This window comes from Lissotriton vulgaris, chromosome 5, assembly GCF_964263255.1.
Source record: "Lissotriton vulgaris chromosome 5, aLisVul1.2, whole genome shotgun sequence".
Lineage (NCBI taxonomy): Eukaryota > Metazoa > Chordata > Amphibia > Caudata > Salamandridae > Lissotriton > Lissotriton vulgaris.
The window spans coordinates 1,013,365,492-1,013,392,544 of NC_141693.1; positions in this window are offsets into that span (position 1 = coordinate 1,013,365,492).

Consider the following 27,053-nt stretch of genomic DNA (forward strand, 5'->3'; position numbering starts at 1 on the left):
AACAGGGGGCACAGGTAGAAAAGGTGTCTGTTTTGATTATAACAAAAGAACCTGCAGTAAAGTGCCAGGTACATGTAGGTTCAAGCATACCTGTGGTTTCTATGGTAACGCGTCCCACCGCGAGTCCTGGTTTCACAAACAATCCAGAGAGAAAGGGGGCAAAAACAAAAATAGTGAGGAACATTTAGAAAAGGCTAGATCCCCGGTTAATGTCAGCGCCATGATCCCCTGGTTAGAATTATACAATTGCCCTGAAGCAGCCAGGACGATCAGGGAAGGGTTTGTTGAAGGTTTCAGGATACCAGCGCAGGGCTACAATGGGGTGGCACACTGCAGGAACCAGGCATAGCAGCAGCAAAGATTCAGAAGGAAGTAAGCCTGGGTAGGGTGGCAGGCCTTTTTGAGGACGTCCCAACAGAGGATTTTGCATGCTCACCTCTGCGGGTGGATCTTAAGAAAATGCTGGGCGAATTCAGATTAATCCACAATCTTTCAGCCCCAAGGGGCAGTTCTGTGAATGATGCTATTTCAGACACACTATGTAGTGTAAAATATGCATCTTTTGACCATGCAGTAGATATGCTCAGGTCGTTAGATCAAGGAACTTTACTGGCGAAATCTGACATTGAGTCCGTTTTTAGATTACTGCCGGTGCACTTTTGATTTTCACTTGCTGGGCTTCCAATTCCAGGGGAGGTACTATGTGGACAAATGTATGCCAATGGGTTGCTCAGTGTCCTACGCCTATTTTGAAAAAATCTGCTCTTTTTTAGAATGGGCCTTCAGGAGGGACATGGGGCACTAGTGGGTGCTGCATTACCTCATTGATTTTCTTTTCCTGGGTGCACCAGGCTCAGTGGAATGCAGGGCAGCTCTGTCAAAGTTTTGTACCCTTATGCAAGATTTCAGTGTACCTTTGGCACCCAGTAAAGCAGTGGCTCCTAGCACAATGATTAAATTCCTGGGGATTGCGCTAGACTGTGCAAGGAGTGTCTAGATTACCAGCAGAACAGGTTAAGAATTTCAGGGTGGCGTTACAACACTGCCTCAACAAAGGAAAGGTGATACTGCATCAGTTACAGCATCCCAATGGCACGTCCATTTCCCCACAACATCGCGCAGGCCATGTCAGGCCTTAGAGAGAAGCATCATCACACCAGGCTGTCCGGCGAAGTCAGACAGGGCATGCTGATTTGGAAAGCATTCCTGAGAGACTTTAATGGTAGAGTGGTGTGGCCTAGCCCACCCAGGTCCAGTCCGGAACTGGGCCTGATGACCAACGCAGCTGGTACGAAGGTTTCCGGTCCATTCTGGGGTGTGAGTGGGTGGCTCAGCGATGGCCAGGTTGGTGGAGGAACTCTGGGCTCACAAGTAACATAGGCTTCCTAGAGCTTTTCCCAATCCTGGTGGCACTGTCCGTATGGGCGGAGGGGCTGAGGAACCAGTCTGTAATATTCTGGTCTGACAACATGGCAGTAGTGGAATGCATTAATAGCCAAACTGCTAAGTGCAGCATGATGCTGTGTTTGTTGAAAAAGCTTGTGTTGCAATGCATGAAATTGAATGTCCTTTTTAAAGCTAAACACGCGCCAGGTATTTTGAACCATGCAGCTGATGCATTGTCTCATTTTAAAATGCTGACATTCAGGGCACACATCTCAGAGGCAGCGGTTTACCCAACACCTTTCCCAGAACAGCTTTGGCAGCTTGGTGCCCCCGAGTATCGAAACTCGTGGCAGCAAGCCTAGCGCGCAGAACCAGGAGTGCTTATGAAGGGGCGTTTGGGTCTTTTTTGTCTTTTCTTGGGGGAGAAGTGGGAACACAGGTGGCACGACCCCGAGTCAGTGGTGGCATATCTTGCTTTTATGAGGGAACAGGGACGCACAGTAGCAGGGGCAATATCATTTTTTGCCAAAATAAGGGGAAGAGGGGATCCCACAAGGAACTTCGTCGTGCGCCAGGCTCTGAAAGGATGGCATCGCTTGCAGGGGGGACAGCCAGATGTCAGGAGACCCATATGACTGGAAACGTTAGGGAAACTATTGGGGGCCCTGCCGCAGGTTTGTGCTTCCCCAGGTGAGGTGGCCCTGTTTCAAGCAGCATTCTGCCTTGCATACTATGGCGCATTTAGGATAAGAGAACTAGGGCCAAGGAACAAGAAGGATTGGCTGGGTGACCTACAGATAGGACAAGAAGGAAGAGGGGGGAGAGCATAGTAACTACACAGGGCAGGGAACAACACATATTGCCCCGTCTCCAGGCTGGAGGCCTTTATGGCCCAATGGGCGCAAGTCACAAGAGGGCCTCTCTGGATACATGGGGACGGGGTCACCCCTCACTATATTGCAGTTCAAGAGAGTCATGGTTCTGGCCTTGCAGAATGCAGGTCTACACACTGCTGACTTCGGGACTCACACTTTTAGGATAGGGGCAGCCACTGAAGTGGCAGAGAGAGGGCTGGGGGACTAGCGACTCAAGGGGATTGGTAGGTGGTCCTCTAAATGTTATAAGAGATATGTGTGGCTGCACATGCTCTAGCCTGTGTTACTGGTTGTTTTACATACAAATTGCGTCTTTCCTTCATCCTGTGACTCAGAGAGGAGGGAGTAGTCCACTATTAGATAGTGCTATGTGCAGTTTGTTATGTGTTCAGCATGCTGGTGTAGCAATGCATTTACCTAGGCTCTCTTTTCCATGTTACTTGCAGTTTCTTCATCCTGTGACTCAGGGGAGAAGCCTGCATTAGTCCTCAATCAAAAGCCACAACGCCAACCGGAGGAACGTCGGACGACAAACTTCAAGCCAGAGGTGATGACGCAAGTTCACTCTTCGCCCCAAGAGTCTCAAGATATTTGGGTTGTGGGGCATTCATATGTAAACTGTTTAAAATCTTTCTTTTCAGGGACCTTCAAGGCTAGGGCTCATCAGCTGGGGACTAGGATATCATTTTTTGGACAGGGTGGCTTGTGCGCAGGTCAATTCAGGGAGCTGGTGAACCGCGCTTTGAAAGCAAGCAAGGGACCACCTGCAATCTGAATCCTGCACCTAGGGGGTAATGACTTAGCCCAACTGGGCCGGAGGGTGCTAGTGGATGATCTGCTCACAGAAGTGGGGTGGTTGGAGAAGAAGTGTCCTCAGTCGATAATCGCATGGTCTCATATGATCCCTAGGTTCCAGTGGAGGGGGCGAGTCAGTAAGAGCATTGAATCATGCGGTAAAGCGGATCAACAACAAATTTGATAAGCTATTTAGGACCCCTATATTGAGGTCAATAGGACACAGATACATTAGGGGGGAACAGTTTTTTCTTCAGGACGGGGTACACCTCTCACACAGAGGAAACCAGGCTTTCATGGAGGACATCCTAGCTTGGGTGGAGAGTATGTGGCGCAGTACATGGCCTTCCTAGTGGGTTAGGGGGAGGCCAGATAGTCGGGCAACTACGCTGGCCTGTGGCGGTAAGGTCATGATTGATAAGCATAGTCTTCGGTCCTAGCGGTCAGCACCATGTAACTCCAGGGGCAGTGACAGCTGGTAAGTAGGCTGTCAGTGTGCGGCGGCCGGGGGAGTCATCCTTCCCAGTAGACCTGGGGCCACCCCTGCATGCACATCAAGGCACCAGTATGCAGAAGTCTGCAGTCCCCGTGATGGAGTTTAAGGCACAGGGTGTAGGGGGGGCCGGGGGAAAGTATCCGTCCAATAAGCTATCCCCCAGTGCAACCTTACTCCGGGAGCAGTATTGGTAGTACACTGGCATCAGGGGAGCTGCCAGTCATTGACCTTGCCGTAGGCTCTAGATGGGACACGCAGAAAGTAAATATATGCATTGTTAGATTTACGGTAGGAGTGTCTTTTGTATTAGACTGTGTTAAGGTTAGCCCTGTAACAACATTTGTCTATCAATGTATCTGTACTTTCTGCGTAATTTTGTACATAATGTTTTAAAGATGTTTTTTAATTTTAATTAATACGGCGGGGGGATTACACCCCCCCAATCCAAAAATGTGATGTGGTTTCAATGATGTAGCCAGGGGGAGGGATTGCCATCCATTCCCCAATAAATTGTAGAGTCCAGTAGTGGAGTAGGGGACCTAGGTAAGTAGCAGACCATATTTCCTCCCACAGACGCAAGAGGGCCAGCTCAGAGCAGGGCGGTGGAGATGTTGGAATCGGATCGCTGATGCCATCTGAACCCCCTTGCCTCCTCTACACTGCCCCTCTATGGCCTCCCCTTTCCATTCCGGTCCACTGTTCCTGTTCTTCTCTCCCTCCATTGTCTGTCCTCATGAGGAATATCTCACACCTGCCAGCAGATATCAGGATCTAATAGAAGCAGTCGTTTACGTCTTGGGGGCCGCCACTCCGCAGACGGATCCAAACAATGTAACTTTTTAACAGCATCCACGCTCGAAGGAGATTGCAGTAGTATCTCGGCTCCTCTGCATATGCTGCTGCTGGTACCATGCGTGCTGCATCATCTTGGGGCACGCACTGTAACCTGCACACTGCTATCAGTCCAGATTGAGAGGAAATTCACTACTGACAGTATTTCTGAGTTTTTTCAATGGTCATCACTGACTGGCAATACTTGATATACAGGGCTCCTGAAGTCTTCCATCCTTCTAAGGTCGGTAAATTAAGTACCACAAATTGGACAATGGTAACAGATGTTATTTGTGCTTAGAGACAGAAGACGTGTGGTGTGAAGCATTGCTTAACATTTTTATTTATCTATGTTAATTGAGTTTTCAAATGAACAATTACATAAAAGGTTGTGTGCCCATCTTGCCGAATGGCACTTAGCCTGATTTATTTCTCGTTGGGAGGTTGCACTAAATGGACTGTGTGTGTGTGTACAACTGTAAATTGCACCATAGTCTTAGAGTTATTATTGTTATTTGACACGTGCAAAGCGGACAATGTGTTTTTGGTATGCATGCACTGCTTTACGAAATCTTGTGGTGACATTTCCAAAAAGTCCTAAGTCTCAGTGTTTAGATCTCACACCGCAGGCATCCTGGTTCTATAGTGATGTAGGCCGGGTACGCAGAGCAGGCCACTAAGATCTTATGATCGCACCAGGAATGTGCCAGCCCCAATCAAGACAACAAAACCCAAACACAAATGTATGTATCATTGTGTAATAACTGGTGCTCAATCATATAAAGTGCTCCAATACCTTCAATGGCGCTACATGAAAAAAAAACCTGCAAAGAAACCCCCTAGCCCCTGGTCTACACACAAAATATCCTACAGCTTACTCCTAATGGCACCCACAGATTGATCAATCCTCCCTGAGGGTCACTAGCACATGACCCCGTAGACCCTGCGGCACAGGGCTGGGCCCATTCAGCTCAAAACCAATGAATATCAATGAGATATGTATGACTGAGGGGCCCCTCATTGCATTTCTGAGGGGGTCCCTTCATTTTGTGTTACACCACTTTAGTGCTGCCTCCCCCTGTATTGGTCAGACAACCTATTCCTCCCATCAAGTCTTCCTCCTCGAAACTCTCTGGGTTGCCTTCTGAATTCAGGCAGTCAGTGGGTTCACTGATAGAACATTGATGACACAAATATTGATGTTAAAAATATTGATTACAAAATATAGACTACAAAAATATCGACTCCCATACCTAAACAAGTAAGTACAAAAATATTGACTCAAAAATATCGATGTAAAAATATAGATGTAAAAAATATCAATTTAAATGTATATATAAAATAAAATCATATATATATTTATATATATATATTAAATATTGATATTGATGTTAGCAAAATAAATTACATTTAATATACATTTTAACAAAATATAACAAATAAACTAGATTAAAAAAATAGAACACAAACAATAATTTATACATATATATATTTACTTTAAAACTATTAATTAACAATTTTTTTAATTTGTTTTAAAAGTTTAAAATTATATACAAATAAATGTATATATATATATAAATGTATATATATATATATATATATATATATATATATATATATATATATATATATATATATATATATATATATATATATATATATATATATATATATATATATATATATCAATAATTTAATATATAAAAAGCATTCTATAATAAATTAAAACAGAAAACTATAAAAAAATATTTTAACTTAAGTTTTCCAATACAGTCAGTGCAACAGTAGGGAAAGTGTTGGATAGCAGAAAGTAAAACATTATTATTCCCACTCCAATAAGTACAACAGTAAGGAAAGTGGTGGATAGCGGAGGGGTAAAAACTACTATATCCACTCCAATGAATACAACAGTAGGGAAAGTCTTGGATGGCGCAAGGGTAAGAATTACTATTCCCACTCCAGTGAATGCAACAGTAGGGTAAGTGTTGGATAGTGGAGGGATTAAATTTACTATTCCAACTCCAGTGAGTGCAACAGTAGGGAAAATGTAGGATAGCAGAAGGGTAAAAATTACTATTCCCACTCCAGTGAGTGCAACAGTAGGGAAACTGTTGGATAAAGGAGGGGTACAAATTACTATTCCCACTTTAATGAGTAAAACAGTTGGGAAAGTGTTGGATAGGGAAGGGGTCAAAATTACTGTTCCCACTCCAGTGAGTGCAACAGTAGGGAAAGTGTTATATAGCGAAGGGTAAAAATTACCATTTCCACTCTAGTGAGTGCAACAGTAGGCAAAGTGTTGGATAGCAGAGGGGTAAACATTACCATTCCCACTCCAGTGAGTGCAACAGTAGGATAAGTGTTGGATAGGGGATGGATTGCATGTATTATTCCAACTCCTGTGAGTGCAACAGTAGGGAAAGTGTTGGATAGCGGAGGGATACAAATTACTATTGCCACTCCAGTGAGTGAAACAGTAGGGAAAGTAGTGGATAGCGAAGGGGTAAAAAATACTATTCCCACTCCAGTAAGTGCAACAGTAGGGAAAGTGTTGGATAGCGTAGAAGTAAACATTACTATTCCCACTCCAGGGAGTGCAACAGTAGGCAAAGAGTTGGATAGCATAGGGGTAAATAAAAAAAATATATATTTAAAAATAAAAAAATAATATTATGAAAATAAATAAATAAATACATTAAAAACTTAAAAAACAATATATTTAATATATAAAAACATAATATAATATTAATTACATATACCAAATATCTACAAATAGTATTTAAAATAAAAAAATACATCTCTGAAAAATAAATATTTTAAACTAGAAAATGTTTACAAACAAAAACATTACTTATCACATAAATGTATTTATTTTATTTCCTACCCTATAACTCCACACAAATATCAAAACACTTCTATTTAAAAAAAATCTAACACATATATTAGAAAATATAAACAATTCTTATACATACAAAATACATCACATACATTTTAAATATATACTAAAGTACAAAACATTAATTAAAATATCAATTTTGTTAAAAACTATATTTTTGCAAACGATAATAAACACTTAGATATTTTTAAATTAAAAGAACCAAGATAAATAATACTCGGGATACTGCTAATGACAAAGTGCCCGGGTGGAAACTAAGTTGCTGACAGAATGAATTTCCATCAACTGATAATATTTGGGAAATATTTGGATTAGCTTGTTACATCAGTGACAAAATAGCTAACTCAAACGCGGCCACCATATGACGCACGAATATGGTTCCCTTCACACGGTCATCAATGAGGAGCCGATAACACACAGTGGCAGGGGAAACAGAACTGAATACCATTGTAAAAGTGGATTTCCAGCTTGTTTTTGGAGGTTATTAATTGCCTATGTCCATTAAGGGGTGTGATAACACCACAGGACATGGCAGCAGCCCCAGCAAGCTTTTTACTTTTTTTTTGGGAGAAGAAGATTTAGGGGCGGGGACAAAATGTGCTTTTAAAGTACTTCTTAGCATGAGGACAGGCCTCTTTCTCACACAGTGAATTTTTTGTTTTAGTTGGCAGGTCTGGAATGAAAAATATTATAACTCACCTTATTCATAATTTGGACCTTGACGCATACCTTTTATTAATATTAAACCTGATAGCCCGCTCCATTTCACTGTGCCATCTATCCTGATATGCATGATAAGTGACACTGTTTAAAGAGACCACCCTAGGGCTTGTTCTTCTGAGGAGGTAACATTTAAAAGTACTAAGGCCCTATCAAAAGTTGCTATCCGGGAATGCCCTTGCAGATGAATTAGTTGTCCCTCAACTAGATGGATCCAGTGAATTCATGCTCATTTAACATCATCATCACACCTGAACAGAAACTTAGGAATAAACTTCAGAGGCAGCAAAATGCAGCAATATTGATGCTAATAAAAACAAATTGTACTGATGTCAAAAGCTAGGCACGACTTACACTGTCTGCCTATCAGAAAAAGAATTGCGTTCAAATCATTCTGCAAAGCGCACAAATTGCTTTGTCTTGCGGGCCGTGGTCTGTTTAGAGATGAGCTTATGCGCCATATCCCTAGCAGACATCTACGTTCAGTATCATCCAATAAAGTGCTAGTTCCAAACATCTCTAAAGCCTCTTGGGGTGGTAGAATTTTTTTCTACGTAATCACTCACTTTTGGAACCAAATGCCCGATCCATTCAAGAACACCTCTAATCACTAGGCTTTCAGAAAGCTTCTAAAAACCTGGGGGTATATTCACAAGAACATGTGATTACTGCAAGAGTAGCCTAATGCAACTTTCAGCATCGCAGCCCATCACAGGAAAATAACCTTGTGACAACGTGGAATTCACAACAAGGCAGTAGCATGCAATAGACACCAGATAACTGCAAATGTCCGAGTGAAAACGCCACGTCTCAAAAATGCGATACGGGAACGCAAAAAAAGATGCGATGATGCCAACCGCGGGGAAAAATAGCAAAAACCAGCCACAGGCCTGCTAATCCCACACATCTAGCGGGACAATGCACCATAATAACCACAGAAAAAACACACCAGAAAAAAGCCAAAGCACGTAGCAACATGGATGCACCCTGACCCAGCGCAGAGGCCAACCCCAACCCCACAACCCCCACAGACTACCAGCAAGGAACAACGGGATGGGGGAAGGCCAAGGAGAAGAGGGAGAGGAAGACGGGGTGCAGACCGCAGGAAAACAAGACCAGCGTCACGGAGGTGACAGAACACTACCAGCAACTTATCCACTAGCAGACCACAGGTGTGGGTGGGGGACGAACCCATGGAAGGCGAACCAGGATATTTACGTAGGGGTCTATCACCCTACAGGGTCCACCCACACCCCACTAAGGAGACCCACGCTGCCATAGAGACACATGCAGATGCACATGCGCAGCACAGAACCACGCCCAGGGGCGCGCAATTAGCAGACACACACCCATGTTGTCTGTGCGTATGACGTCCCTGGCCACTCCCTTCACAAATGGAGTGGGTGACGACAAAGCTACATGTCCAAGCTCCAACCCACTGCCTCCGGTGACATGTCTGCATCCGATGTACAAAGCACAATATAAAGTCATAAGGCCCAGGGCACACATGCATACTACAAGACCCCAGGAAAACACGCAGAGATCATGTTGAACTGGCTACGGGCACATGCACCCGGCCCCTTTATTGGCAGGGCCACATGTACAGTGACACATGTGCTGGATGTGTGTGGGGTGAGTCTAAGCCAACCCACATGGAATGTCTGGTGTTGGTAACCACTTAGACATTGGACACCAGTGCAAAGCAAACAGAAAACACATGCAATACAGAGTCAACTGCTGAGCAACATGGGGTGAGCGGATAAAGTCCAGAGGACAGCCAACATGCAAACAGAAGTGTCTGTGAGTCGCAGTGCCCTGGGCTGTGGACACTAGAGATGAGCGCACTCATGGGCAAAAAAAGTTTATTCCTTATGCAGATGCAGTGGGGTGTGTCAGACTTGCATCATATTCACCATCAACATCTCAGGGCCCCCACACTGTTTGAGGTGACATACCTGCGCAACCACTCCACAGCACAAAACACAATCAGCTACGGACAATGGCCTGCGGTGCACTGAGTCACTGGCACCTGGAGTGCTGAGCAGGGAATCAGGCCGATGATGGCATCCACGACAGGCCTGAGCAACCACAAAGTCTGTCAGGACCACCGCTTCAACTCTGGCAAATGGCGTTTGGAGGTGTTCCTTGCTGTGGTTGAGTGTGCCTCCTGCGGTGATGCGTCGTCCGAGCTGGTCTGGACTCACTTTGGTGTGTGAGCTCTGGTGGGGCGCATTTGGGCCCGGAGGCTGTGTACAGCGCAAGGCCATAGAGTCATGGCGTTGATGAGCTCAAGGCCTGCGCCTCAAGGGCCAGCCCATGCCTCCGGAGAAAGGGTCCCAGACTTGACCAGCACAGAGTTAGTGGCCCAGGATGCACTGCGGCCGGCACAGGCACCCAGCCACGGGACAGTGACTTGCGGTTCAGTCAGATGGGCCATGCGACCTGAGTGGGTAACCATAATTGTCCTAGGTGTATGTGTCGGAGTGTATCGGGGGACATTGGAAGGTGTCCTCCAGGGCAAGATGCTGAAAGGTTTGATTTTATCAGCAAGCAGCAAATGGAGGAGTGGAATGCGACAGCCCATTGCCACCACCAATTCCAGTTCAGCTACATGGGGTGAAAACTGCGTCCTAGTCCATAGGCTCAGACACCACCATTGTTCGACCACAGAGTGTCCATGAAAGTCGGGAAATTGACTTAGTGGCACCGGGGCTGAGTAGGGATGCTGACTGCGATGATGCTTGTAAACTGATATGGACTCTGCCATTGCTGAAACATGACTCTGACCTACTGAACCGCAGTATAGGCCGTTGGCAGCGGTCAGCAGTGGCACACCACCACGGGTCTTTGGCTCACGATGCACAGGACTAGTGACAGCAGGGCAGTTGTCGGAAGTGTACGAACACCTCTGTAACGATGATCCTTTTCTCTCTGCCAAGACGCTAGGCGACATCCCCATAGGCCATTCCTTGCGTGCAATGATGTGTAATCTGCCATTGCATTCTCGATGTTCAGTTCCAAATCTGTGGCCTACTCGATCACAGCCTAGGCCGAGGGCAGCGTAGGCCGGAAGCAGCGGTCAGCACCGGCCATTCACTGTGTGTCACCGACATAGGTTGTTGGCCCCACTGGCCTGCATAGTTTAGGTTCAGTGGCACCACATGTTTGGTCAACTCTGTGACTGTGACCCGGCTTTCATACGGACTGACCCGCATCTTCCTCTTACTCATCTCCGTGCGTCCACTGGTGTGGACTCAGCCATTTGTGCTTTGTGACTAGGTGCTGGATGTGAGACCTACTCGTCCACAGGGTTGTCCTGGTCCCTCATCCACGGCTTGCCGGATGGCGTTAGACAGGGTTTGTGGCAGCACGGCTCGCCGGATGGCGTTGGACAGGGTTTGTGGCAGGATGAGTCACAAGATGCGCATATGGCACTATACCTCACTGATCTAAGGGAGTCTGGTGCTGTGGCCGCTGTCCCGGACTTGGGGTCACGGGACACAGTCTCACATATGGGACCCACTGGGCGCAGAGACAGAGGTCGCCTGTAGAATATGTTAATGAGAAAGGAGTAATGTGGGCCAGTATCAGGGGGACAGCGGTGGTCTGAAAGGCTGGCTGGGTCGCAAGTCTCGGGCTTAGAGCTTACACTGGCACGTGGTGGGCCCTCCATGACACACACCAGTGTTGGATGCAGATTAGTGTGGCCTGCCTGCGTAGGGTCGGCCCTGATGGGTTTGTGGTCCAGCGGGCTGGTGTATGGCAGGCGCACAGGATCTCAGGCAACTCTGCTGATGAGGAGGGCGTTGGCCTCCTTGCAGGGTGGGAGGCGCGGCCCTGGCAGAGATGTTGGGCTTCCGGAAAGAGGACAACGCCCAGGGCTATGTGCTTTTTATTCACACCCCCACCCTGACCTGGCGTACACCGGCCCATCCCACCCTGCTCACGCTTACGGTGGGGCGTAACAGGCAACATTTCTGCAAGGACCCCCACTGGCTGGGGTGACATGGTTGTGTCCACTGTCCACTACATTCCATTCACCAGAGGTGTATGTCGCCATGGATATGGGTGTGTTCTGCATACTGCGGTTTGTTCAGCACATCACCGCCACTCTTGGCACTGTGTACTTTCCCAATCATGGTTCTACTGCATCCTTCACATATGCCTTGTTGCCTCCTCTCCCTACATTCGTCTATTGTGTAGCTGAGGTGCCTTGTGGTAGATTGGTCATGTTCACAGCTTGACCAGGTTACCATTGTGAGTTGTTCTATCGTGTCTGGTGAGTGGGCATGTTGTTGTGCATCTTGGTTGTGGACTTATGACGTGTGCATTGCCAGAGTTGTGGATTGCATTTTTGTGTAATTGAGGTGGGTGGGTTGTAAATTGGGAAGTTGCCAAGGGGCTGTGTAATTCCCTTGGTGCCATCCTGGGACGGCTGGTTGCTGTTGGACAGTTGGAGGGTGAAGGGATTATGCACACTGGCTGTTTATTTGGAGGCGACATTAGTGGAGGTCCCACGGTGTTCGGTTGTTGCCTGTACATTGATGTGTGATGTGTGCTTCCTGTTGCGCTGATTGTGTGCTGTATCACCAGGGGGCACAGGTGGGACATGTGTGCAGTGGATTGCCCCCTACATGTGCATGCATCCAGCTATGGCGTATGGTCTCCAGCGGTCCCTGCGCATTGTATTGGCTGTACGGGGACTGGGGTGCCAGGATGATGGTGATGTCCAGGACAGGTGTAGGGGTCTTGGATGTGGCTGGCTGTGAGACTCTGCTGACTCTGGTGGGTGTTGTTTGGGGTGTGCCAGGGGCCAACAGGTCGTGCACAGCCAGCAGCTTGGTGTGGGGTGGGATGTTAGTTGTCCGCAGTGTTGATGCAGTAGGCCTGTTTGTTCCTTTCAGCCTGTAGTGTACAGTGACACTGTCAGATGTTGGGCCTGTGTGCCAGGTGCGTTTCCTGCGGGGCCGCTGTCTTGGTCTGCGCTGCCTCTGTGGTGGTCCGGGGGAGGGGTGTAACGGGTGTGTGTTGTGGCCCTCTTGGGTTTCCGGGCTGCATGATGAGTGGCTCTATGGCATCGGTTGCCCTTCCGATGACGCCCTGGGCTGTGCTCCCTATTGTGGTGCAGGCTGCCATCGACTTTTCACCAGGTCAGAGCAGGTTTAAAATTTCTGCTGCTAAAGCACCTTATCGCGTGTTTTGTTTCTTATCGCCGATTTGTCTGGTCATTGTGAAGGTTGAGGTGTAGTGTTGATTCAGCTTTTTGCAAAGGAACACATACTCTGCATCTCATTAGCGATAGTTGCAGGGGTCCTCTGTGGCAATGTTTTTTGCGGCTGCTTTTTGTAGGAAAAGTGGTACTGTGGGCTGTTAGCACCTGGTTGTGAATGGTGGGGTAAATTTATCCCGACTTTGGCTGCGATAAATTGCTATTAATTCGGCAATAGCTCCTTGTCAATATGCCCCCTGGTTATTTACCCCAGATGTCTAATCCTCAACTATGCCACTTTGTCTTTTTCAATTCAGGCAGCGCCTAGACACCTTTTCAGCATGTGTTGCGCTTTATAAATTTTAATCAAATCAAATCTTCATTATCAAATACTATGGGTTCCAATTTAATAGCTATGTTTTTCATCACAGTTATATTCGCAATAGCCAGAAATGTTTCCGTAATGGCTACAATACATCAAAATTGGGATTCATTATATAAGGATCAGGCAGATTGTTGTAATGAATTATCCCATTATAAAATAGATGGGCAACTATAATGCCAAGGAGACGAGAACGTTGTAAAAGTGGCCACTTTATATCATGTTGTACCACTATTATATAAATATTAACCTGAATGTATCAAGAATTCCCACAATATGTAGGAGATTTGTCACTCTTATACCTCCTATAGAGATAATCTTACCAGAATGTCTGAAATATGTCAGGATTATGCAAGGATAACCAGAATGTTATCAAGAGTACAATCCTGATGTCATGTGCAGAAATTATCAGGCCTATGTTCGCTCCAGCCCAAACATACCCTTCCACAATGCCCCAGCTGTGCCTCACTCTCTCACAAAACTCATAATTACATAGACTCACAAACATTTACATATGGATATTACATGCCCAACGCACCTATACAGATATTCTTTTATGCAGACAGGCTTTGCACCCCACTTACCTTCCTAGGCCCGGTCTTCTTGTGTCAAATCATTTTAGTAGTTTTCAAGAATAGGCCTTCTTGTCCTCTGGTGAGGACCTGGAGCAGGCATGTCAGAATATATGGCAGGGCCTGGATCAAAATCTTTGAGGGATCTTAACTGTCACAAGTACCTGTTTAGAATTTAAAAAATGTCATCAGATTATTAGAAAGCATGACAGTGCCAGCGTCTGGTGACATCTACTAGTTTTAGCTGGCTCATCTGTCTCGTTAGTAAACAGTGCAGGTTTACTTCAAAGTCTATACATAGATTTTCCATCACGAGCATGGGACCCTCACAAAGCATGGGGTTAGGGTAATAATGTCCCCTCAGGGCTCCCCTTCTAGTCGCCCTGCCCTAGACCACCAGGAATAACAAAGCAGCAGGGAGAAGCAGATGCTGCTTTGGGTGACAGTTTCTGCTTGCTTGGCTTAGGCATCCGCATCTTGTGTCAATCAGGCTAGAGGGAGGGTCCCCAAGAGATCTGTTTGAGCGAGGGCGTGTGCTGTCACCGCTCCTGGCTTAGGAAGAGCTGCATCCTGGGGCATATTATCAAGCCTGTGCGCTAAAATTATCGCCGCTTTATCGGCCGAAAACGGCCGATAAAGCGGCGATAATGGGCTTGATAATATGCTCTGTGGAATTCCAATCGAAGCCCATGTTAGATGTCTTCACATCTAACATGTGCTTCGATTGGAATTCCATAGAGCATATTATCAAGCCCATTATCGCCGCTTTATCGGCCGTTTTCGGCCGATAAAGCGGCGATAATTTTAGCGCACAGGCTTGATAATATGCCCCCCTGTTTTTAAAGGGAGCACGCATTGACACGGCTACATCCTAGTTGTCCGTTTGCATATGTGTGCAAGTACAAGAGAGTGATTCACTGAACAGAGGGGCTTCATTCAGGCCCTCCACACCCTAATTGGTCAGCCACCACAGCTCCTTTTCCATTTTTGATAAATAAGACTGAATAAACGGGTGCTAAAATGTCAGAGTGTAAAAGCTCGACAAATAGCAGAGAGGAAAGAAATAAGAAAAAATGATGGTGAGGGAGAGATCGAATGATTAAAGGGTATGTGCACTGTATTATGCAAGAATGAGATGTATTGTATAAGTGAAAATGATATAAGAATTAATAATCACCCAACTCATGCCTGAACACGGAAAATTGTTGGGGTAGAATCTGTCAGAGAGAGAGCAGGCCTGGGGTGAGAGTTGGCAGACAAGGTGAGGGCTGACGTAAAATGACAAGGCCCCCTTCTCCTTGCGGATACGTAGCGTCATCATGAAGTACAAATCCGTTGGTCTATGCAAGGGTGGCTGGTGCGTTTCGGCACTGGTGGGGCGGGAACTAAGTGGTGTGAGGGTGGGTGCATCCATGCAGGCAAGGCCAGTGGCAAATAATAACAAATAAAGTCACTTACCTTGCCTGCTGCACGTTCGACATCCTCCTAGTTCCCTCCTCTGTCTGCTCCACCGGCTCCAGCCTCCAGGAAATTCCACTAACTAATCCTGGTGCTACTCTCACCAGCATAAGAGCAGCGGTAGGATTGGATAGAGCGTCCTGGCACGACGCTCCTTCAGGCCATTCAGGCCCTTGGTCTCCACCCAGTTGTCTAAGACACCTGAGTGGAGAGCTGCAAAGTGTGCATGTCACGTTGGCTGGCTCAAGAGAGCCAACCAAACTGACATGCATACTTTGGAGAGTTTATCTTGCTCCTCCAGTCCCCTAAGCTGCCAATCAGCAGCAGAGGAGGACATGCCCCCATTTATACTGAGTGGAGGCTGCTGGACGCTAAACGTGAACAATAAAATGGCAATGAAATCATTTGATTGCCATTTTATTTTTCACATTCAGCACCGCTGCAGCGGGTGGGGGCAACGCCCCCTCGCCCTCATGAAGAAACCGCAGCTGGGTCTATGGTATGTTGAATCAGACATGTAACAGGCACAGTCTAACACGAGGGATAGCTCTGATGTATAAGGCATTTGATAGATAAATCTAAGTAACTTTGAGATGCTTTGCTCTCTTGAGTTCTGAGCCTTTTAAATAGTACTACTGTGTGAGGACTGAACTTGTTTCTTCTGTGTCACATTAAGAATAGCACTGCTATTTGAGGACTGGATCGAAAAGTTATGTGGGGAGTCAGAGATTACTCTGCTATGTGTAATGGAAATACAGAAGTCTGGACTGCAAATGAAATTAGTCTCAGACGGCCCTGGAGGATGGATCAGCCTTGTGGGACGAGTTTCGTATCATAGTGCTTGTGGAAGATGTCTGTCTCCCCTGTCTAATGGGATCAGTGCCTTGGCGGGACTACAGTATTTAGATGCATGCAACCAACCATGGACCGTTTTGGGGCAGCTCTCATCTTTGTAATAGTGGTGTGGTAACAGATGTTCCTAATAGGGAATTTTCTATATACAACAATGTTACTTCTAAGCAGCACCAGAGCTCGATCAATATGCACTCAGTGGTAAACCATTCTATGGAAATCTTTGATTTATTAGACTTGAGAGAGATGGAGGTACTGTATCTAACAGAAACAAGGCTCTGGGATTCCTCTACTCCTGGTCTTGCTACTCTCCGTCCAACTGGCTATGCAATTCTTTATCATAATTGCCCAGTGAAAAGGGACAGGGGAATGGCTTTAACTGGGAGTGCTGAGTGTTCCACTAAGGATCTTACGCTTGTGACTTTTCCGGCAGCAGAATTACTCGGATTTCCCTTGCAATAGAGACTCCCAATGTGCTGATTGTTGTTGTCGGCTACCATTCTCCTTGCACATCAGAACCTTTTGGTAGCTCCTTTTTGGATCTGATATTGCCTCTATCCCCATTACATACTCTTCTGCTAGTGGTGTGTGATTTAAAGCACGGATTGACTCTGCTCCTCTTGATGATTCTTTTCCCAATATTATAGAGGGTACGGCTGATATTGAAGTCCTTCAGGCAGTCAAGGGCCCTACTCACATTAAAGGTCATATGATGGTTTTTGTCTTTGGGCCTCCCAATAGGCTAGAAAATGTAGTTATCTCTCCCCAAACCTGGGCAGTTCACTAGTTAATTTCCGTTAGCTCCAGGACAGAGTGCAGCCACCTTGAGGAACATTTAAGAGCTAGGATTACCGAGGTCAAAACAACCTTGGAATACATTTTGTAGTGCTAAACCGGTTAATTAGGTGATTGAGATGGTGAGACAAAAAACTCTTCACTTCAATGAGGAAGGTTATAGGTATTATTACCAATGCGTTGTGTTGGTCTAAAAAAACTTCTAAAGATTTTAATCATAAAGTATTTAAAACCCTCAGCCCACTGGTATATCGACGTCCTGGCGGTCAACAAAAGAGGTTCTAAAAACCTTGAGATGGTCTAGCACAGTGTTTACTCCCCCAAAGCTACAGTTGAATTAAGGCTGGTTTTGTTTATTTACATAAACATAGTCAATACCACAAAAGGCAAATTCTGCTCAAATAGATGATGAGCTGCAGAAAGTTCCATGAAGGAAATCTTCACAATAGTGAGGCCCTTAGCTTCTCCTGATTGTGCATCTTTTCCTATTGTTCATTCTCAGTACATAGATAATACACTCTCCACCTATCTTAAAGAGAGGATTAGTACCATCTGCGACAATCTACCTCAGAGGCTGACTCAAATTTGGGAAGCTGCTTGGTACCGTTTGGCTTTTTATACATCGCTCCCTCTACTGACATTCATCCAGTATCACAGGAAGTTGTGGTTGAGCCTACCCCTGCCTTAGATTATTTCCCACATTTATCTGTGGAGAAGTTCAACTCTATCTCTGAGTCTACTATATCTGGCTCTGCACTGGACCCGAATCCTCAAAAATATTGGAACATGGCCAAATCTGCTCTTCTATGAAATTTGTTGGAGGTGTGTAATTACTCACTCACTAATGCCTGAGTTAACAGTGAATGTAAAAGGGCGACCATAGTTCCCTTGATAAAGAAACCAAATGTTGGCCAAGTCGCTATATGAAACTTTGCCCAATATCCCTTCTACCCTTTGCAGTTAGAACATTAGAGACATATACTAATCAATAACTCTTCAGATTTTTGGAACAGGATCATGAATTTAGACCCATGCAGTTGGGTTATCGACTAGGACACAGCACTGAAACTCTGCTGGTTTCATTCTTGGATGAATTAGGAATGCTAGCTGACAAGGCTAATGCAGTTCTTCTTGATTCGTCTGCGGCTTTCGATATTCTCTTAATCAGGTTATTCAGGTTGGCTAAGGTCTGGATAGGAGATTCTGCACTACAGTGGTATAAATCTTACTTTGAGGATGAACGTCAAACCATGTACCTCCCACAATATGTGTTGATTTATATTAGGCGTTGGGAAAAGGTGTTCAACAGGGTCTGCTCGAAGCCTGACCCTGTTTAATTTTTACATCCATCCTTTGCCCTTATTGGTCAGATCTTTTGGCGTCACCTGCAAGAATTATGCTGATGATAGTCAGCTTCTTATGGGCTTGGACAAAACTAAACTCCATCACTGTATGTTTTCTGTTGCCTCTTGGCTGAGTCTTAATGTTATGTTATGTTATGTTATGTTATATATTGTCTTGTATAGCGCACGGCTACTCAAAAAGAGTGTCCCAGCGCTTTTATTGAGCCCTGTAGCAGAATAACACAACACAGTGATGTAAAAACAGATTAAAAGAAACAGAAACAGAGGGAAAATGGCCTAAAGGGCAAAAAGCCAGGTTTTAAGGCCCTTCCTGAAGGCAAGCAAATTAGTAGCACCACGTAATGTCAACGGCAAAGTGTTCCACAACTGTGGCGCCAGCAACCCAAAGGAGCGGCCTCCAATGCAGGCTCTTTTTACTCGCAGGACCACCGCAAGAAACAAAGATTCAGATCTTAGAGATCGAGCTGGGTGGTAAAAGGCGAGTCTCCTTTGGAGACACTTTGCTCCCACAGCATGAAGAGCTTTATAGGCCAAGGTCAAGGCCTTAAAGGCAATCCGCTTCCGGATGGGCAGCCAATGGAGCGACTGCAACAGGCCGGCAGCGCTGGCTCGCCTATTTAGGCCATAGATGGCCCTCGCGGCCGCGTTCTGAACAACTTGCAGCCGCTGCAATAGATATTCCGGCAGGCCCAGATAGAGGACGTTGGAATAATCCAGTCTTGAGCCGATCAAGGCCTGCACTGTCAACTTCCTATGCTCCTCTGAGAGAAGAGGCAGAAACTTCGGGAGCATCTTGAGGAGACCAAAACATGTTCCCGTTAAACCAAGGATCTGAGATCTCAACGTCAGACCCTTGTCCATCTTGACCCCCAGGTTCTTAGCCAGCTGGGACGAACAAGACGGGGGGAACATATTAATAGGCCACCATGCCTGCCAGTCCGGATCCGATGAACAGCCGAAGAAGAGTACCTCAGACTTATCTGAGTTGCACTTGAGGCTGTTCAGCTGGAACCATTTAAAAACAGCCCCAAGGCATTCCCGGATACTCTCTCCATCAAAATCTCCTCCCTTCTTACACGAAAAGAGGAGCTGGGTGTCATCGGCATAGGATACGATAATGCCTTAAAATTAACTTCCAACCTGACAGAGGTACTTTGGATTTTGCAATCTTTCTTGCCCAAATCTTTTGCTTTTGTTTTTGGCCTCCTTCGCCTGCAAAGTTGGTGAAGAATTTGGGCTTCTATTTGGAGGAAAATTTGTCTATGGAGAAGTAGGCAAGCTATCTTACCTCCTCTTGTTTCCTACCATTAAGGTTGCGTAGAAGAATTGTGCCTTTACCCTCCCCCCAGGCTCGCCGAATTGTGGTGCAGGCTACTATCCTTAGTTACTTTAATGTATGAAGCTCTACGTATCCAGGAGTCTCCGCCAGTGTACTGAAGGAGCTTCAGTGAATCCAAAATGTGGCACCCAAAGTAACACTTGGATTACCAAACTCTTGCACAGCCTCCTCATGCTCTTGTCTCTTTTCACTTGCTTCTAGTGGAGGAAAGGATTGAATATAAATCCCTATGCATAATCCACAAGGCTCTCCACCAATCTAGCCCAATTTATATGAGAAATAAATTGAAGTTCTATGCTCGTAGTTGGCAGCTTTTTTCTCAGGATTCTTCCTTTCTCTCTATTTTCAGATTTAACCGAGTGAGGTAGGGCCTTCACTGTGGCTGCACCCAAACTGTGGGATTCTACGTCTCTACTTTTGCATAGGATGATGGCAAATACTGTATAATATGCAGAGATCTTGGTGAAACTTCAATCTACATCAGCTTGCATCCACCTAAACACTAAACCGACTGTAGTATCAAAAAGGACGTACTATCTACTACTCTTTCTACATGCTGGGGCTAAGGAAAATGGAAGAGATCGAAGAGTATATATGTTGCTTCTCTTTATGGTCCGCAGGCAACTTTTTCATGTGCTTAAGATGGTCTTACAGTCAAGTAATCTAACAAATCTAACAAACGATGTGGCTGTGGATCATCTCTCTTAGTGTTGAGGGTTTAGTTAAGATACTTCACATGTTAACAATATTTTCATGAACCGAGAGCAGTTGTCGGTTTCCTGCAAGAGACCCATGCAAATTACATAGAATCTGGCAAACTAATAGGAAAGTGAATCTGCATTTATGTAGATCCTAATACACAATTTAGGAGGATTTAGGCTCTATTTTAGGTGCTAAGGACCTTATACTAGGATTTGTAATTTTCATAAAGGTACAGCATGTTGTTATGTTTTCTTTCAAGGGAAATGTTATGACCATATCTTCACAATCATGAATATGTATGCTGTTGTTTAAAGTTCAGCAGAATAATGGCCTCCATCATGAAAAGAATGACGTCCCACCCCCAAACCTGCACTCCCCCTGCCCCCTTTAGAGGTGGGAAGACTACAGGGTTTCTTTCTAATACCAGACCCTCAACTGGATGCAACTTTTGAGAATCTCTGTCCTGGTACACTGTCTGGCACACTCTCATATTGTTACAGTGACAGTCCTAGCCATTTTAACTGAGCATAAATGGTCTCTAGAATTCTCTGCTTGGACTACAACACAAGAAATGGCGGTACTGGGGAGATAATTCAATCAGTGTCCCCCATACGGATAGTGAAAACTCACTGTGCATCAGGGCTATTGATTGTTCCCCCCAAAAATTACCATTTCGGGAATTTGTTTTAGATCTCTTGATATGGCAGATGAGACCGCACAGGGTGAAAGGAAGTGAATGCTCTAAAATTTCCTGGTAGTGTGGTGGGCTGTCTGCCTTACGCAAAATGACCCCATAGTCTGGTTAAAAACAATCTGGATATATTTGAAAAATGTGTCTCCTTATTGAAAACAGATCACCGTCATTGTCTACCACTTCAAAGCGACATTACATCAGGACAAAGATAAGTGTTCTCCCTACAGCTCAAGGCACTCAGATTGTGTGAAGGCAATTATGAATTTAATGTGGAAGATGGGGTACGCTAATGTATGCTAAATATACAGAGTCAACCTTGGGTCTCTTTTCATGAAGTCGGTTCCCTCCTGCTCTACTCTGGGAACACTCACAGTTAATGTATTACTAAGGCAGCTTAGTAGTAAGTTCTCACTTGGGTTGCATATACAAAAAACACAGAGGGGCAGATTTACAAGCTCCTTACGACACTTTTACGCTGCCATTGCGTCACTTTTGTGACGCAGCAGCGGCATAAACCATACGCCACGTTGCGACTTATTTACAATGTGACGCATGTGTGCCACATGAAACCTACGTCAGGTTTCGTGTTGGAGTTCTGTCACAGGGTGGGCGTTTCCTAGCAGGAAAGCCCTGTAAAACTGACGCAGTGAAATCTGAGTCAGTTTTACGATGCTGCTGTGTCAAACCCTTACGCCTGCTTGAAGCAGGCATAAGGAGTGATGCACCACGTTAAGTATGGGTGGCCCTGTGCATTGCACGTTACTCCAGCAATGCACCGCCCGAATGCCACAAGATGCGTCACACATCTGCCCCTCCTTGCACCATGGTGCGCCACATTGTGGTGGCGCAAGGGGAGGATTGCGTGACGCATCTGTTTGGGCGCATCCCTGCTGACTTGCAGAGATGCGCCAGAAGTTGTAAATCTGCCCCAATCAGACTGAGAAGGTTTCTGTTGCTCTTATATATTCTCTTCCAGTGTATATGCAAATGAAGGTGCAATTCACATTAACTCAGTGCAGACGAAGCCGTGCTCAAGAGTCAACAAAATATATAAAATATATACAAAAGACACCATCATTGATCCCTGGTTTTTAACCAAGTTGTTTCAACATACATGTGCGTACAACATAGCACAACATGGATTATAAATAATCAGGGAATCAAGGGAGATATAGGGAGATATAGGTCGACGTTTTGACCCCTTGCGAATGAAAAGGCCTCCAAAGGACCAAGTTATCTGCCTCAGTATCTGCAGTCTCGATCATACTTATCTGATTATCAATTGCAATTTGACATGAATCCATGCTCTCATAACTCACCATCCAAGAGTATAATGCAATGCCCCCACTGCTGTAAGGGCATCAGACAGAGTCACAATAGCCACTTTTGGTAATTAAAACCCCTCCTTCGAAAGCACTTTCCAGTTGTGCGAACCAAGTAAACCGACTCCAATCAATTCAGGCTGTAGAAGACTTCTGAAATATTTACATAACTTTCAGAATCACAATAGCCCAAGTCCACTGACAGTTAACACATCATGTCAGCTTCACCATTGTGTTTCCGGCTTGAGTGGGGCGAACATATGCTGTTTGCCTCTGGAAAGTGTGTTACATGTGCAGGTTCTGATGTATTTGTCTTTATCTAACACGATGATGCATGAACTCATCAGAGCGTGCACATATTCACAAGACATTGTCTTTACATGTATTGTATATTCTGGGTACCTTGCATGCCATTAACCGTACTGCCCATATCGTGACATAACCAATCTTGCTATCAATGCAGCTGTTGGTGTGGTGTCAACGTGCCATGGTCATCTGTCAATATTGTAATGACTACAGGGTATGTGTCCCTGATAGATATACACTCACACAACTGCGGCTTCTCTGGAATAGCGAAGACACCATGGACCTTTTATTTGCGCCTTACATTGTAGCAACATGCCCTGGGTTTATCCATGTTTAAATCCAATTTATTTGTATATAAACATGATTACAATAACAAAACAGTGGCACACAACGTGGGCTCGACCGAGTTGGGTGAAAACAACCATGAGTGTATAACTGTGCGTAACCGGTAAAACCATGCAGGTGCACCGTGGTGCAAAAACGACACTCTACAACAAACCTTCTGATATACACAATGCTATATCTGATTCACACATGTACCAAAAAGGAGCCACTCAATGTGCTCTTGATCATTTGCGACTTCTGCCCACATACATATTCATACAAGGGCATCTAACCACATATATTATATGCAACATTTCTTATGTTACAATTGGAGAATGCTCTAAAGGGGATATTCAAAAGGACTTATATCCGATTTATCTCAACGCATCAAAAGTGGGGATAGATTCAACACCCCATTCACAAGCTGGTGCAAACTGCAGACATCGCCAGTATTCCCGCTATAACTGCCCCAAAATGTATCTCCACGGTGGACACCACCAACTAACCCTAATGAGATGTAGAGTAGGCGTTCCCGTGCAAAAACCCACGAAAAAACCCCAACACCCCTTTCACAACGAACTGCCAGATCTGCGATGCAAACCAAAAACAGGCGATAAGCGGCGGCAGCAGAAGGGAATTAACACCTGCCTTTTGCTGGTGTTGGACGACTACCTGCAGCATAAAAGGGAGCCCAGCCAAGAGACCCACCTATGCCATGGAGACAATGATCATGCAACACGGATACCCATGAGAGTCACAACACCCACCGCAACCACCCCAGGCCCGCCACCACCCCCAGGACCCGTCTCGACCCCCCCCCCCCCCCCCCCCCGCCCGGAACACCACAGAGGCAGCGTACACAAAGACAGCGGAACCACCTGAAACACACCTGCCGCCCAGACACAACGCCAGAGGCGGACATTGCCCACTACAGGCCCAAAAGGACAACCATCCCCCTCATCCTGACCCACATCCCCCACCTGCTGACAATCCCAGCCCAGCAGACAACCAACATCCCTCTGCAGACAAAGCTGTCGGATGCGCAGCACACAGACTCTCTGGCTCCCTGCTATACATGCATTGCTACCCCATCAGGACTGTGGGTTTGTACTTGTGCAGTATCATGTCCCTGTTTCGTGCTTTGCCAGATGCTAATGACTGTTTACCGGCCACAGGCGGGTGCACTTGTGTCCTGTGTTCGGTTGTGCAAATATTGGTGTTTGTACCGCATTGTGTTCGATGTTGGGGCGAACAGCTTCCTATATGTGTGTGCTGCATTATGTGTGAGATGTCCCTTCTGCTCTGATTTGGCTCACCCTTCTCCCTTTCAGGCAGTGTGGTTTTCACTTCTGTGCTTGTTCAGTGGTGTGATATTGCCAGGTTGTGTGACTTGTGCTCTTGGTTGGTGTTGTTACTCTTGGGCATGGTTTGTCTGCAGTTGTGATGTGCTTAATTGTGCATGTGTGCCATTGTGCCCATCTCCCACCGCCCCCCCAGTCCCTGCTGGTTCCTCACCCTGTTGTTGTTGTGTTTGTTGTTTTGGGCAGTTTCCGGTCCCTGAGTCCTGTCACCATCTCCAGACTGATGTGGTGACACCATTTCCTCCATGTCATCCAGCTCCTGGTGTCGCGCTGGACTCCCACCTCCGGTGTGTATTGCTGCCTTCTTGTTGTTGGCGTGTTTCTGCTTGTTTGTTTGTTTTGCATCATTCCCGATGTTCTGGTTTTCTCCCATTATCCTCCTCCGATCTCAGGATGCATTCACCTTGTCCAAGATGGCCTGACATGTACAATGTTTTTTTGCTAATGGTGCTTGTGGGGTTGTATGCTGGCTCGGGTTGCCTCCATTGTGCTTGGCTGTTGTGTTCTGTTTGGTTTGTCTTTCTTTTTCAGGCTTTTGTTGTGCGTATTCTCGCCTCCTGTGTGTCTCACTCGACTGGCGGTGCTTATCCCTGCTTTCCTCATCGTGAATGGACTCATCGCACGTTTTTTTGTGTTTTTGTTTTAATCTCCGTTGAGGTGGTTGTATCACGGACATTGGCCGCCATTTTGCCAGACTATCGCATGGTACCGCCTTGTTGTGATTTCCACGTTGACACAGGGTCATATTCCCGCAATCGGCTGCAATGTGTAAAGTTGCATTGGCATTTTTTGGTGATGTTTAGCATACGTTCTTGTGAATATATCCCTAAGTGTTCTTTCCACCGTCTCTAGGATCTTGGTGTTTGCAGTAAATGTTCACACCACCTCCACCTCCACCTCCACATCTGTGGTGTCATACCAATGTCAGGAGACCTGAGTGCCCTGTTGCCATTGGGCCCAATTCACAAAAGTAATCTGAGACAAAATCCTAACTTTGCGACTTTCGGTATTCACAAAGGGCATTAAGGAGTAGTAAAGTTAGGAATCCTAACTTTACTACTCATAAATGCCCTTCGTGAATACCGAAAGTCGTAAAGTTAGGATTTTGTCTCAGATTACTTTTGTGAATCGGGACCATTGTTCTCTGGGGAATTTCTGTGTCCTTACTATGTGATCCCTAATCTTTCTGTTGTGCTTGAACGCATATAGAGATGCTTCCTTGCATGTATTCCTAACTAGTGGCCAATTCTTCCTGGCAACTGCTCTACTTCGGGGCTCGTGGGTGAGAAGATGCTGACCATTAGTATCTATTCATTGTTGTCCCTTATTTTTCGGTGTTAGGGTAGCTTCCCTAGGGCAAAACCAGGCCTGCTTCATGGCTCTCGTCACTATTGTCGAGGGTAACGCTTACCTAACAGCTTTATTGTAAGTTCACCTGCTTCCTTAAAAAAGTCTTGTTTCAGTTTGCAACTTCTACGAAGACGTAAAAATTGCCTGTAATGTTGTTTATTGTTGTTTCCTTGTTGTTGTTATTAGTATCATTACTATTGCTTTTATTACTATTGTTATTTGTGAATATTGTTCTATTGCTGGTATTATTATTATACGTATTATTACACTTATTTGTAGTTCACTCTAAATTTCATAGCGACATAATATATATTAATACCGTGCAAGGTACTTCCGATATCGAGGGGCACAGTAATTCATTGTTATGCTTTTACCTCATTATTTTGAGATGCATTGCTTGGAATGACAGGATCTATAAAAGCAGCCCAAGCTGGACCCCCTCATTTCTCTTGCAGCCTGGCCATAGAAGAAGCACAAATTGCAAATTACCACTGAATTCATGAGAGTCTGGAATACCATGCTGTCATCCATGTGCAATGGGAGAAAGAAGAATAGTGACAAATGGTCATGCCAGCACAGAGGATGGGGAGGGAGGTCTGGATTCCCATGACTTGCCTAGTCGCAAATAAGGAATAACTGCCCATTCATTCCTATGGGCCAAAAGGCCCATAGGAATGAATGGGGAGTATTCCTTATTTGCGAATAGCAATTTGCTAATCGCAAATAAGATAGCGATTTAAAGGGTGCCAGGGGTGTCCAAAGGACACCCTGTAGCACCCCTTAAATGCAAAATCAAACAGGTGTTGCGCACACACATGTCCAAAGGACATGTGTGTGTGTAACATTCAAAAGAAAAAAATGCACTAAAGTGCTTTTTACTCGTTTTTCGCAATTTACCACAAAGTCAGATTTCGTGGTAAATTGCGACCAAATATTGCGAATTCGCAATTTCAAATAGGGTGATGAATTGCATTTAAGGAATCTCTATTAGAGATTCCTTAAATCCAATTCCTCGCAAATATGC